The 13,825-nt window shown below is 40.2% G+C and overlaps 1 protein-coding gene across 1 annotated transcript in view; it reads left to right on the forward strand.

Moving 5' to 3' along the window:
- LOC145518095 (uncharacterized) overlaps nucleotides 1-13,825 on the forward strand; it is a 574,529-nt gene that overhangs the window by 547,897 nt on the left and 12,807 nt on the right. Inside the window, exon 19 of the mRNA XM_081521690.1 lies at nucleotides 2,385-2,540. The gene's annotated coding sequence lies outside the window, so the exon portion shown is untranslated. The remainder of the gene's footprint in view (nucleotides 1-2,384; nucleotides 2,541-13,825) is intronic.

Consider the following 13,825-nt stretch of genomic DNA (forward strand, 5'->3'; position numbering starts at 1 on the left):
AGTTACTGGTCACAGTGAAGTACAGATCTATAGAGGACTAAACCGCAAACAGGAAAAAACCATCTGATGGGAAAGGGGAAAAAAAGCCATTAGATTCCAAAGACTCTAGACTCGACTCACCACCCTCAGTCTCTCTCACAAATCAACAGGACTGTTCTCTTCAGCTATGGCTCATTAATTAGCTGATCCTCTAGTATTTGGGGCTGTAGTAAGAGATTCTGTCTTCCCACAGGGAGATGTGCAAACCTACAAAGACCTAGAAAATAGACCAGACACTGGAACAGGACATGATTTAGTGAAACTCACTCAATTTAAAGAAAAAATGTAAGGCCCAGAGAGGTGCTGTGAATTAGTAGTTGAATAGTCCAGTTAATGCATTCTGACTGCTACTAAGTGCAGGACCAAGGAGGCTGCAAGACTAGGCTGCTTAGAAATGCACAAGACTACCAAGCTAAAGAAAAAAAAATCAAAACGAGCAAATACAAAACACTACAAGATTTTAAAATGCTATTTTGTGGTCACTGGAGGAAACTGAATTCTGCCTTCAATTCCATCCCTCTGTCCCTGAAGTGAATAAAAAAGAGAAGTTTATGTTTCTTTTGAAAGCTATGTTGTCTGTTCAATAAAGTCTGAATAGTAAGAAAATTAGGTTCTGCCCTGCCCTTGTCTGTATTTCTCAGCTGGGTATGTATTCCTGAACTGAGTCACACATCTGCAAGTAAATTAATCCAAGAGAAAAGAAAATGGTGTTTATTTAAAGTTCAAGGCATTTCTTAAACATAAGCATTTGGTCCAATGGGTCACTGATTCCATTTTCAGAGCACTGATAACAAAATCTATATATTTAAACATTAAGGAAATAATAATAAGGAAAGCCTTTTACTTGTTTTGCTTCTTCTCCATGACATTTCTTGAGGGTTTAGGCATTTGGCCCCTAATTTTATTTTTCACTTCACTGCTCTGACAGCTGAGCTGCAAAGCTTGGCATTCAAAAAAAAAACACAAAAAATCAGTATGAGTGGTTGAAATGTATTATTTCCTTGGTTTGGGAAGGCTTGAGATGTCTGGAGACTTACTTCCCAGCTATCTTTGTTGGTTTTATTGACGATGGGTCACACAGCTTTTTGATGAAAGATGAGTTGGAAAGAAAAGAAGGAATGTAATTATCTGGTTTGGGCTCCAGTGGCGTGGAGAGGCCCTGGATACCTTAGTATGAACCTGAGTCCCCATCCCCTTCTCTGCACCAGGGCGAGAATGTCAATTGAGGCTCCTGGTTTCGTATTCTTGTCATTACTCAGACAGGAAAGCAGTGTTTTGTTCTCTGTAATCTTTATCATCATTTACTTCTAATCTCCTCTCAATCCTGACAGTTCCATCTTCAGATTTACCAATAAGATCATCATCCTTATCAGACAGGGCTTGTCTTAGGCTTCCCAACTGAGTGCTGTCACCTCGGCAGTCTTGCTTCCTTGGGCTGTTCCTAAATCAATCCTCACTGGGTTCCAGCCCCTTGGAAAACAGCCTTCAGGTAAGATTTTAGATTCCAAGGAAATTGGAGGCTCCATTGCTGCCTTACTTTAGCTTTATCTATGCTGGCTATTATTTCTCACAGGGAAACATTAGCTTGCCCAGAAATCACTCACTTCATGGAATAAGAGTATTGAATTGTCTCAGAATCTTTAGTTACACTGTCTGGGAACAGAGGCAAGACCCCGCTGCCCTTCAAGCTCCGACAGAAACCATCCAGAGCCATTTTCTTAACCAGATTTGAAAACAAACAAACAAAAAAAACAGGCAATGCCCAGAAGTGCCTACATTTGCTGAGTTTATAAATTGTGTGAATGAGTCGCGAATGTTTTGCATTGTCATGGAAGAGGAAAATCTAAATTTTAAATATCTGCTTCTCAAAAATAAACACGAGAAAGGATAATCAAGAGAAAATAAGATGAGAACAAGTGGAAATCTTTTTTTTTTTCCTACCAGGTCTAACGCGGGGCTGCAGTATAGCTGTGTGGGCTGAAGGGGGACAGAGTGGGTCCTAGAGCAAAGGCAGAGGTGAGGGTTGTTCCTTGTGAAGGTTGTTCCTGGAGTTGTTCCATGCGGTGGCCCCAGCTTTAGAATAGTAGGCAGGTCACTGACAGACCCCTCATCACCATAAACTTGCCTGAATGGCATTCATTGTCATTTAATGTGAAAACCCTGGGAGAACACCCTCAAGACTAGGAAGGACCCACCCTCCTATTGAATTGAGGGCTAGAGATTGTCTTGTATTTTTTCCCAGTCTCTCAGTGGGTTCTGCTTGGGATTGGGTTCACCCAATGTTTAATGCCCCCTTGCCCTTTTAATGTAAGAACATACATATGTTATCTATCTCTCTTCTCCAGTCTTGTATATTCCAGCCTTTCCGGGTTATTGCCATTATTTATGACTCTACTAAAATGTTAAAACTGGCTTCAGAAATGTCAAACAGAATGATGGGAATGGAGAAATCAGAGACAGAAGTCAGCTATAACCAGTCCCATCGCTCCTGCTTCTACATGGCAAGTGTGACTTATTTTCTTGTTCAGAGTGCTTTTGTGGCAAAGTAAAACTTCCATTCTTTAAAATGCAAAGACATGCACTCACACACATGTACCAACTTATCCACAGAGGTAAAAAGAGCATTTGCCAAGATGTCAGTTTACTGAATTTAAGTCTATGTTTAGTACTATGTCAATTTTATATTAAAGGGCTTGCATGCTCTTTTTGGAGACAATATTCAGTACAGTCCTGGGTAAGCTCACTTTGATAGGTTGTATTTCAATCAGAAAGGAAAGATGGAAATGAAAAAACAAAGCTGAAAATTATTCAAAATGGAAAGAATGGAATAATTTTTACAAAGCAGTAAATACTGGTAGGTAAGGATTACAAGTCAAACATAATTGCCAAATTTCTATGATCATTGTAAGTTAAAAAAATAGCTACAAAGAGGTAGGGAAATGGGGACCCCCCATGTCTAGTTGTGAACCTTTTTCTAACTAATCATATAACAATAGGCCTTTATGTTACTTCCATTTCATCTGTGAGAAAGAGAACTTGAATAGACGGTCTCTAAAGTCTTCTTTCATTGGAAAAGAACCTGATGCTGGGAAAGATTGAAGGCAGAAGGAGAAGGGGACAACAGAGGATGAGATGGCTGGATGGCATCACTGACTCGATGGACATGAGTTTGAGCAAGCTCTAGGAGTTGGTGATGGACAGGGAAGCCTGGCATGCTGCAGTCCATAGGGTTGCAAAGAGTCGGACATGACTGAGCAACTGAACTGAACTGAAAGTCTTCTGACACTCAGATTTTATACTTTTAAGTAATATACAAATTTGGATTGAGAAAAATCAGAAAAGGTTCATTTAAAAATGCATGATCGTGAAAGATTCACCTATTATTTTTAATAATTAGTATTTTCTTTTAAAAACATTATCATGTTTATAAGTGATAACCTATTTCTAATTTATTGGTTTCTTTTTATATCAATCTCATTTGCAATATCATCAGAAATCCACAGGGTAGATGCCACTAAGCTGACTTTTAAGTGTAAACACTGAGACATGGAAAAGTTAAGAGTAAAAAGTATAATGTATAAAGTACAATCCTGAGTTTTCTGAGTCCTTGCTTATTCTTTTAAGCCCAGCTACTGCTCCAAAAGTGCAAAAGACATAAAAAACTTTTTAGAGAACTATTGAATACATCCCTAAAATACTGGGATTAATTTCAGTAAATTCGAGGCAGATAGCAGGAAACAGAAAAGAAACTGAGCTCCGAACGGCTCACAGTTTCACGCATACAAATCTCTCCAGTATGCAGGAGCAAGAGTGAGAGCAGACTGGTATTAATGTCGGTTGTGAATGTATGCTGTCTTAGCTTGGCTCCCTGGAAACAGACTCTAAATTGGAGATTTGTGTGCTTGAGATTTATTGGGGATTGGTCCTGGGAATTACACATGCAAGGGAGTAAAAGAAGCAGGATTGAACCATGATGCAGTTGCAACACCAACCTCAAATTGATCCTTCTGGGAGTTCTTGAACAGAGATTCCTACAGAGCTGTCCCTCATTGAGGCAAGGGAACAGTCCTGTACATGCCCTCTTTGATCAGCACTGGAGGCAGGCTTCCCTTGGGATGGAGACATAACATTGAACCAAGTGATCCCCTTCTGCCAGGGGTAATTTTCACATAAGGAGTCAGCTATGAGATGTCAGTACCCAGTAGTCCCAGCAGCTAAGGTATTCATTCAGTTCTCTCCCTCCTGAAGGGAGGATCTAGGTGTCAAATGACAGCATCCACTACACATCCCATCTCTTGGTTAAGTGGACTCCATTTTTACCTAGCCACTAGAAGTTCAGTCTAAAAGCATTTGGAAAAATTGCAGGAAAAAAGAAACATCTCCTGAAAATCTATCATCTATCTATGATTGCCATCTCCTTAAATTCTCAAATAAGATTCCCTTTATGCATGCTGCAAATGTTAGGCAGTCCTTCTTTTTGCAAAACACCAGGGACTGACCAGGAAATTTCTACTCATGAAATTATTTGAGGGGGAAAAAAAAAAAGGAATCTAGGAGGTGATTGCTGACACTGCTTGAAGGCAAATCCATTAGATTCTTTGATCATGTTTATTTATCCTTCTCATCAAAAGCATTCTGTATGTGTGTGTGTGTATTCAGTCCCCAAGTCGTGTCTGACTCTTTGCGACCCCGTGGACTGCAGCATGCCAGGCCTCCCTGACCCTCACCATCTCCCAGAGTTTGCCCAAGTTCATGTCCATTGAATCGGTGATGCTATCCAACCATCTCATCTTCTGTCATCCCCTTCTCCTTTCTTAAATCTTTCCCAGCGTCAGGGTCTTTTCCAGTGAGTCAGCTGTTTGCATCAGTGGCCACAATATTGGAGCTTCAGCTTCAGTATCAGTCCTTCCAGTGAGTATTCAGGGTTGATTTCCTTTAGGATTGACTGGTTTGATCTTCTTTCTGTCCAAAGGACTCTCAAGAGTCTCTGCAACACCACAGTTTGAAAGCATCGATTGTTTGGTGCTCTGCCTTCTTTATGGTCCAACTCACACATCCATGCATGACTACTGGAAAGACCATAGCCTTGACTATGCAGACTTTTGTTGGCAAAGTGATGTCTTTGCTTTTCAATACACTGTCTGGGTTTGTCATAGTTTTCCTGCCAAGTAGCAATCATCTAATTTCATGGCAGCAGTCACCATCTGCAGTGAGTTTAGAGCCCAAGAAAAGGAAATCTGGCATTGCTTTTATCTTTTCCCCTTCTATTTGCCATGAAGTGATGGGTCCAGATGCCATGATCTTAGTTTGTGTGTGTGTGTGTGTGTGTGTGTGTGTGTGTGTGTGTGTGTGTGTGTGTGTGTGTGTGTGTGTATGTATATATGTGTGTGTGTGTGTATGTATATGTGTGTGTGTGTGCGTGTATATATATAAATATTGAGTTTTAAAATATTTATTTAAATTTAATTTTTATGTAAATATTTAAATTTAATAATTTTTTAATGAGTTTTAAGCTGGCTTTTTCACTCTCCTCTTTAACACGCATCAAGAGGCTCTTTAGTTCCTCTTCACTTTCTGCCACTAGAGTAGTATCATCTGCATATCTGAGGTTGTTGATATTTCTTAGTCTTGATTCCAGCTTGTAACTCATCCAGCTTGGCATTTCACATGATGTGCTCTGCATATAAGTTAAATAAACAGGGTGATAATACACAGCCTTGACATACTCCTTTCCCAATCTTGAACCGGTCCAATGTTCCATGTCAGATTCTAACTCTTGCTTCTTGACCCACATACAGGTTTCTCAGGAGACAGGTAAGACGGTCTGATATTCCCATTTATTTAAGAGTTTTCCACAGTTTGTTATGATCCTCACCGTCAAAGTCTTTAGCATAGTCAATGAAACAGAAGTTGATGTTTTTCTGGAATTCCCTTGCTTTCTCTAGGATCCAGCGAATGTTGACAGTTTGATCTCTGGTTCCTCTGCCTTTTCTAAACCCAGCTTGAACATCTGGAATTTTTCGGTTCATGTACTGCTGAAGCCTAGCTTGAAGGATTTTGAGCATAACCTTTCTAGCGTAGGAGATGAGTGCAGTTGTCTGGTGGTTGAACATTCTTTAGCACTGCTCTTCTTGGGAATTGGGATGAATATTGACCTTTTCCAGTCCTGTGGCCACTGCTGGGGTTTTCCAAATTTGTCACATAATGAGTGCAGCACTTCAATAGCACCGTCTTGTAGAATTTTAAATAGCTCTGTTGGAATTCCATCACCTCCACTAGTTTTATTGGCAGCAGTGGACCCACTTGACTTCACACTCCACAGTGTCTGGCTCTGGGTGACATACCATCATGGTCATCTAGGTCATTAAGATCTTTTCTGTATAGTTCTTCTGTGTATTCTTGCCATCTCTTCTTGATCTCATCTGCTTCTATTAGGTCTTTACCATTTCTGTCCTTTATTGTGCCCATCTTTGCATGAAATGTTCCTTTGATATCTCCAGTTTTCTTGACGAGATCTCTAGTCTTTCCCTTTCTGTTGTTTTCCTCTGTTTCTTTGCATTGTTCATTGAAGAAGGCCATCTTGTCTCTCCTTGCTGTTCTCTGGAACTCTACATTCAGTTGGCTATATCTTTCCCTTTCTCTCTTGCTTTTCACTTCTCTTCTTTCTTCAGCTATTTGTAAAGCCTCCTCAGACAATCACTTTGCCTTCTTGCGTTGCTTTGTCTTTGGGATGGTTTTGTTCACTGCCTCCTGTTCAACATTATGAACCTCTGTCCATATTTCTTCAGGCACTCTGTTTACTAGATCTAATCCCTTGAATCTGTTTGTAATAACCTCCATTGTATAATCATAGGGGATTTGATGTAGCTAGTACCTGACTGGCCTAGTGGTTTTACTACTTTCTTTAGTTTTAAGCCTGAATTTTGCTATAAGGAGCTGATGATCTGAGCCACAGTCAGCTCCATGTCTTGCTTTTGCTGACTGCATATGGTTTATCCATCCTCGGCTACAAAGAATGTAATCAGTCTGATTTTGAGATTGACTGTTTGGTGATGTCCATGTGTAAAGTTGTCTCTTGTATTGTTTAACAAGGCTGTTTGCTATGACCAGTGCATTCTCTTGGCATAATTTTGTTAGCCTTCACCCTGCTTCATTTTGTATTCCTAGGCCAAACTTGCCTGCTACTCCAGGTATCTCTTGAGTTCCTACTTGTGCATTCCAATCTCCTGTAACGAATAGGACAGCATTTTTTTGATGTTAGTTCTAGGAGGTCTTGTAGGTCTTCATAGAACTGATCAACTTAAGCTTCTTTGGCATTGGTGGTAGGGGCATAAACTTGGGTTACTGTGATGTTGAATGGTTTTCCTCGGAAACGAACTGAGATCATTCTGTCATTTTTGAGGTTGCACGCAAGGACTGCATTTCAGACTCTTTTGTTGATTACAAGGACTACTCCATTTCTTTTATGGGATTCTTGCCCATATCTACTACTTATAGTAGTAGATGTAATGGTCATCTGAATTAAACCCACCCATTCCTGTCCATTTTACGGAGGAGCCTGGTAGGCTACAGTCCATGGGGTCACTAAGAGTCAGACACGACTGAGCGACTTCACTTTCACTTTTCACTCTCATGCATTGGAGAAGGAAATGGCAACCCACTCCAGTATTCTTGCCTGGATAATCCTAGGGACAGCGGAGCCTGGTGAGCTGCCGTCTATGGGGTCGCACAGAGTCGGACACGACTGAAGCGACTTAGCATAGCATAGCATAGCATTCCTGTCCATTTTAGTTCACTGATTCCTAAGATGTCCATGTTTATTCTTGCCATCTCCTGCTTGACCACATCCAGTTTACCTTGATTCATGGACCTAACATAGGAATGGACCCAGATTCCTGTGCAGTACTGTTCTTTACAGCATCAGATTTTACTTCCATCACCAGACACATGCACAATTGAGCATCGTTTCCACTTTGGCCCAGCCGCTTCATTCTTTCTGGAGGTATTAGTAATCGTCCTCCACGCATCCCCAGTAGCACATTGGACACCTTCTGACCTGAGGGGCTCAACTTTTGGGGTTATATCTTTTTGCCTTTTTATACAGTTCATGGGGTTCTTGTGGCCAGAATACTGGAGTGGTTTGCCATTCCCTCCTCTAGTGAATCATATTTTGTCAGAACTCTCCACTATGACCCATCCATCTTGCATGGCCTTGCCAAGGCATGACTCATAACTTCATTGAGTTATGCAAGCCCCTTCGCCAAAATGAGGCAGTGACTCATGAAGGGGATTCTGTATATAAATTATCTAATTAACCAAGAAACATTTACAGATAACCTACTGTCTACAATGCGGCACTCGTCCAGGCAATGTGGAGAAGACAAAGAATTATAAAACCCAATCTTACCCTTCTCTTACATAAAAGAAGGAAGCACATGCCACTGAGTCGATGACACAAATGATTGCAACACAGAGGTAGAGATACATGGAAAATATTTGAAAAACCATGAATGCAATAGTCATATTATATTGGGTTGGCCAAAAATTAGTTTGTGTTTTCTGTCTTACAGAAAAGCCAGAAGGAACTTTTTGGCCAACCCAATAATATAGAGATTCCTTTGGGAATCGTGGGTAGTAAGCAAAAAACAGATCTAAAGTGAAATATAGCAAGATTGTAGATGGCCTTGAACCCTGAGCTAGTAAATGAGGACTATAGTAGACAGGCTTTAAGGAAGGAGTATAAGCCAATTGGCCTTCTAAAAGGCATGTAAGAAGCATGCAAACCAGATTGGATTAATGGGACAACTCAAGGGTCTGAAAATAGTCTTTGGCTTTCAAGGGCAAGTTGATTTTCTCGCTTGTCAGCTTGACAGGTATGGAAAATCAGTTTTTATGAAAATGGCATATGAGATAAAAATTATCAGATTTAAACACCTGTATACATTTCATCCCCATATTATATTTCTATTGTATTACTGTTCAAAAAGTTTCATTATGTGTTTTCTAAAAAATAGAGTACTGAGCAATCGTTTTATGTCTCACCCCACAAAATACATTAACTTTCCCCAAAACTAACCTTTTTTTCTCTAACACTTTGAGTGCATTTGTCTAGACTATTTGAAAGTTTTCCTAATATTTTACAAAATGTGTTACCTTTGTTTCTCTCTATGTTTAACTTCTGTTCTGACAATCTTACAACTAGCTAGAAATCTAAACATTTCTTTCCAGTCAAGAAATATATTAAACTGCAAAAATATGATATCCAGGGTTTGAACAAGACAAAACAAACCAACCTTGAGATATTCATGAACTTCAAATCATTCAAAATTCACAAATCTGTATACATTATGCTGCAGGAATTTTAACAATATGTGTAATGTGGCATGCTGCCTGCTTTACATCTAGACAAAATAAATACAAATGGTAATGGTTTTGTTGAAATCTTTATACACATGAACATTATAAGATATGTTAGATAGGAAATCTGTTAGGAACATTAAAACAGCATCTTGTATATGACTTCTGCAATAAAGAACCTCACCCAAATATCTGGTGGGTATGCACGATCACATCTCCTCTTCTATTTTCTCAAGCATCTACAGTTTAGACAGTTCCTAGTAAAGAGACTATTTGATTGATTTTAATACATTTTCTTTCAGTCACTGCTATTTGGATATAGACTCTGCATGAACGTCTATTTCTACCTAGCTTTTAAATATTGAAGTTTCTCATGGCTAGGTGCTAAGCATTCTTTTCTTACTCATATACACTGTGTCCTATTTAATCTCAACCATCCCCATGAACGTAAATACTAAATATAAGCTGAGAAATACAAATTATCTTAATACCTTTAACCTCAAATGCCCTCTAGAGCTAGGCTTATATCCATTTGAAGTCTACAATAAATGCCTGTTAGGCATGTCAGCTAGCTAGATTGCCCCAGATATGTTGTCTGACCTTCCCAGACATGTTCCTAGCGTGGTCATCCACATTTCAGTGAATGGTGTCATCATTCATTTAGTTTAGCCAAGAACCTAAGATTCACCTTTGACTGCTCCCTCTTCTCCTCCCTCACATCCACTCATCAGCCTGTCTTGATGCTTCTTTCTGTATGCTGCTGCTGCTGCTAAGTTGCTTCAGTCGTGTCCGACTCTGTGCGACCCCATAGACGGCAGCCCACCAGGGCCCTCTGTCCCTGGGATTCTCCAGGCAAGAACACTGGAATGGGTTGCCATTTCCTTCTCCAGTGCATGAAAGTGAAAAGTGAAAGTGACGTCGCTCAGTCGTGTCCGACTCTTCGCAACCCCATGGACTGCAGCCTACGAGGCTCCTCCATCCATGGGATTCTCCTGGCAAGAGTACTTTTAAAAAAAATTTTTTATTGCAGTATAGTTGATTTACAATGTTGTGTTAGTTTCAGGTCTACAGCAAAGAGAATCAGTTATACATACACATCTATCCATTTTTTAGACTCTTTTTCCATAGAGGCCATTGCAGAGTATTGAGGAGGGTTCCTGTGCTGCACAGTGGTCCTTCTCAGTTATCTGTTTTACATATAATAGTGTGTATGTGTCAGTCCCAATCTCCCAATTCATCCCTCCCCCAGCCTCATCCCTTGGTAACTATAAGTTTGTCCTCAACATCTGTGGCTCTGTTTCTGCTTTGTTGTTGTTGCTCAGTTGCTAAATAATATCTGACTCTTTGCGACCCCATGGACTGCACCATGCTGGGCTTCCCTGTCCTTCACTATCTCCCAGAGTTTGCTCAAACTCATGTCCATTGAGCCAGTGATGCCATCCAACCATCTCATCCTCTCTTGCCCACTTCTCCTGCCCTCAATCTTTCCCAGCATCAGGGTCTTTTCCAGTGAGTTGGCTCTTCACATCAGGTGGCCAAAGTATTGGAGCTTCAGCTTCAGCATCTGTCCTTCTAATGAATATTCAGGGTTATTTCCTTTAGGATGGACTGGTTGGATATCCTTGCAGTCCCAGGGACTCTCAAGAGTCTTCTCCAGCACCACAGTTCAAAAGCATCTGTTCTTCGGTGCTCTGCTTTCTTTATGGTCCAACTCTCACATCCGTGCATGACTTCTGGAAAGACCATAGCCTTAACTATACAGACTTTTGTTGGCAAAGTGATGACTTTGCTTTTCAGTACACTGTCTAGGTTTGCCATAGCTTTCCTGCCAAGTAGCAGTCATCTAATTTCATGGCAGCATCACCATCTTCAGTGATTTTAGAACCCAAGAAAAGGAAATCTGGCATTGCTTCTACCTTTTCCCCTTCTATTTGCCATGAAGTGATGAGTCTGGATGCCATGATCTTAGTTTTTTTTAATATTGAGTTTTAAGCTCGCTTTTTTCACTCTCCTCTTTCACCCTCATTAAGAGGCTGTTTATTTCCTCTTTGCTTTCTGCCATTAGAGTTTTATCATCTGCATATCTGAGGTTGTTGATATTTCTCCCAGCAATCTTGATTCTAGCTTGTGATTTTATCTAGCCTAGAATTTCACATGATATACTTGTCATATAAGTTAAATAAGCAGGGGGACAAAATACAGACTTGATGTACTGCTTTACTGATTTGGAACCAGTCCATTGTTCCATGTTGGGTTCTAACTGTTGTTTCTTGACTTGCATACCATTTCTGAGGAAACAGGTCTGGTATTCCCATCTCTTGAAGAATTTTCCACAGTTTTTTTTTGCGATCCTCACAGTCAAAGACTTTCACATAGTCAATGAAGCAGAAGTAGATGTTTTTCTGGAATTTCCTTGATTTTCTATGATCCAGTGAAATGCTGGTGATTTGATCTCTGGTTTCTCTTTTCTAAACCCAGCTTGTACATCTGGAAGTTTTCGGTTCACGTACTGCTGAAGCCTAGCTTCAAGGATTTTGAGCATTATCTTGCTAGCATGTGAAATGAGTGCAGTTATGTGGTCTTTTGAACGTTCTTTGGCACTGTTCTTCTTTGGGATTGGAATGAAAACTGACCAGATTATGCCTAATGTTTGTAACCAGTTTTTTCACTTAACAATACATCATGTACATATTAACAGTTGCTTTGTAAATAAGTTTATTTGTACCATTTTTTAAAGAGTCGGCGCATAAGCAGTATCATCTGATATTGGTCTCTGTATCTGACTGCTTTCACTCAGTATGACACTCTCTAAGTCTAGCGACTTTCCTCCACCTCTCTTCTCATCACCCTGATCCAAACCGCACTTACGTTTTGCCTGGATTATTCATTCACTTCTCTCCTATTGTCCACTTTTACCCTTTTTAACCTTCTCAACCATGAAAACACAAAAACAATTTTCTTTAATGTAAATCCTACCTTAGGAGCAAGATACTTCCCACCAAGTCTTTCAGTGGCTTTCTGTGACTGAGAAAGCCCTGCATGGCTTGGGCCCTTCTTTCCTTTCTGGTCACCCCATTTCCCCAGCCCCTGAACTCTGTTCCGCCCATACACCACACTTTCCAATCTCAGGACCTTCATAGTCTCTATTGTCTTTTCATATGACTGGATCTTCCTCATCCACTGTCTCAGTTGAACCCTAACGTCTATAAAGGGCTCTCCACATCATCTGAAATGTAATCTTTTTAAAAAAAAAATAATTTTATTTATTTATTTTTGGTGAAGGAAATGGCAACCCACTCCAGTGTTTTTGCCTGGAGAATCCCATGGACAGAGGACCCTGGCGGGTTACAGTCCATGGGAGTCGGACACGACTTAGCAACTTAACCACCATCCCCGTCATCTATGGCTGTGCTGGGGTTTTATTATGCACGGGCTTTTCTGCAGTTGCAACAAGTGGGGCTACTCTAGTTGTGGTGCTTGGGCTTCTCATTGCGGCGGCTTCTCTTGCTGTGGGGCACAGGCTCTACGCGGGCTCAGTAGTTGCGGCTTCCAGGTTCTAGAGTGTAGGCTCAGTGTTGTGCGGCACAGGCTCAGTTGCTCCTCAGTATGTGGGATCTTCCAGACCAAGGATCGAACCCTTGTCTCCTGCCTTGGCAGGCAGATTCTTATCCACTGAGCCACCACAGAAGCCATCCAAATCATCTTAAAGTATGCCCTTTAGTTGTTTTTTATTTTTACCCTCTATATTTAAAGATACGATTATTATAAAATAAGGACCCAGAAACACCATTGTATTCTTTGTAGCGCTTTCACAGTCTGGATTTTATTTTACTTATGTGATTACTTGCTTGTCTTCCCTATGAGTGTGTGAATCAAGAGTGAGGATCTGTTCAAATTGAATTCCTAATACTAAACACACTGCCTGTCATATAGATGATAACCAGAAATATTCTGGAGTGAATCAGTAAGTGCATGGAAGAATGAAATTTGGAATTTGAACTAAAATATCAACAGTACTAAAATCACAAATTTCCTTTTAGAAATTATTTTTTTCGTGCTTAGTATGTAAGTGTAATGGTGGAACTTTCAACAGCCACAATCCTGGGACAGAGTTCTTCTCAAAGTCATAGTATGGAAAAATATAGGGAGTAAAATATTTCCATGGGAAAAAAAAATAGACCATGTGTAACAAGGTTGCCACAAATTTCTGGCTGTTTCAGAAGGAATTGGCAGTCTCCAGTTGAAGCCAAGCCAAGGATAGTAAATAGGGTGTGGTGATATATCTCAGAAATTGTGTACATTGGCAGAGTTGGAGGAAGACAATTTTTCATCTGCTGCTTCTACTGTATTTGGGCTTAAGATAGTATCATTAGTCTTTTTCTTCCTTTTCAAGAATGACACAATTTACAAGAAAACTTGTTTTTTATTT

Source organism: Giraffa tippelskirchi, chromosome 8 (assembly GCF_054371585.1).
Source record: "Giraffa tippelskirchi isolate mGirTip1 chromosome 8, T2T-mGirTip1v1.2.pri, whole genome shotgun sequence".
In the NCBI taxonomy this organism is placed as follows: domain Eukaryota; kingdom Metazoa; phylum Chordata; class Mammalia; order Artiodactyla; family Giraffidae; genus Giraffa; species Giraffa tippelskirchi.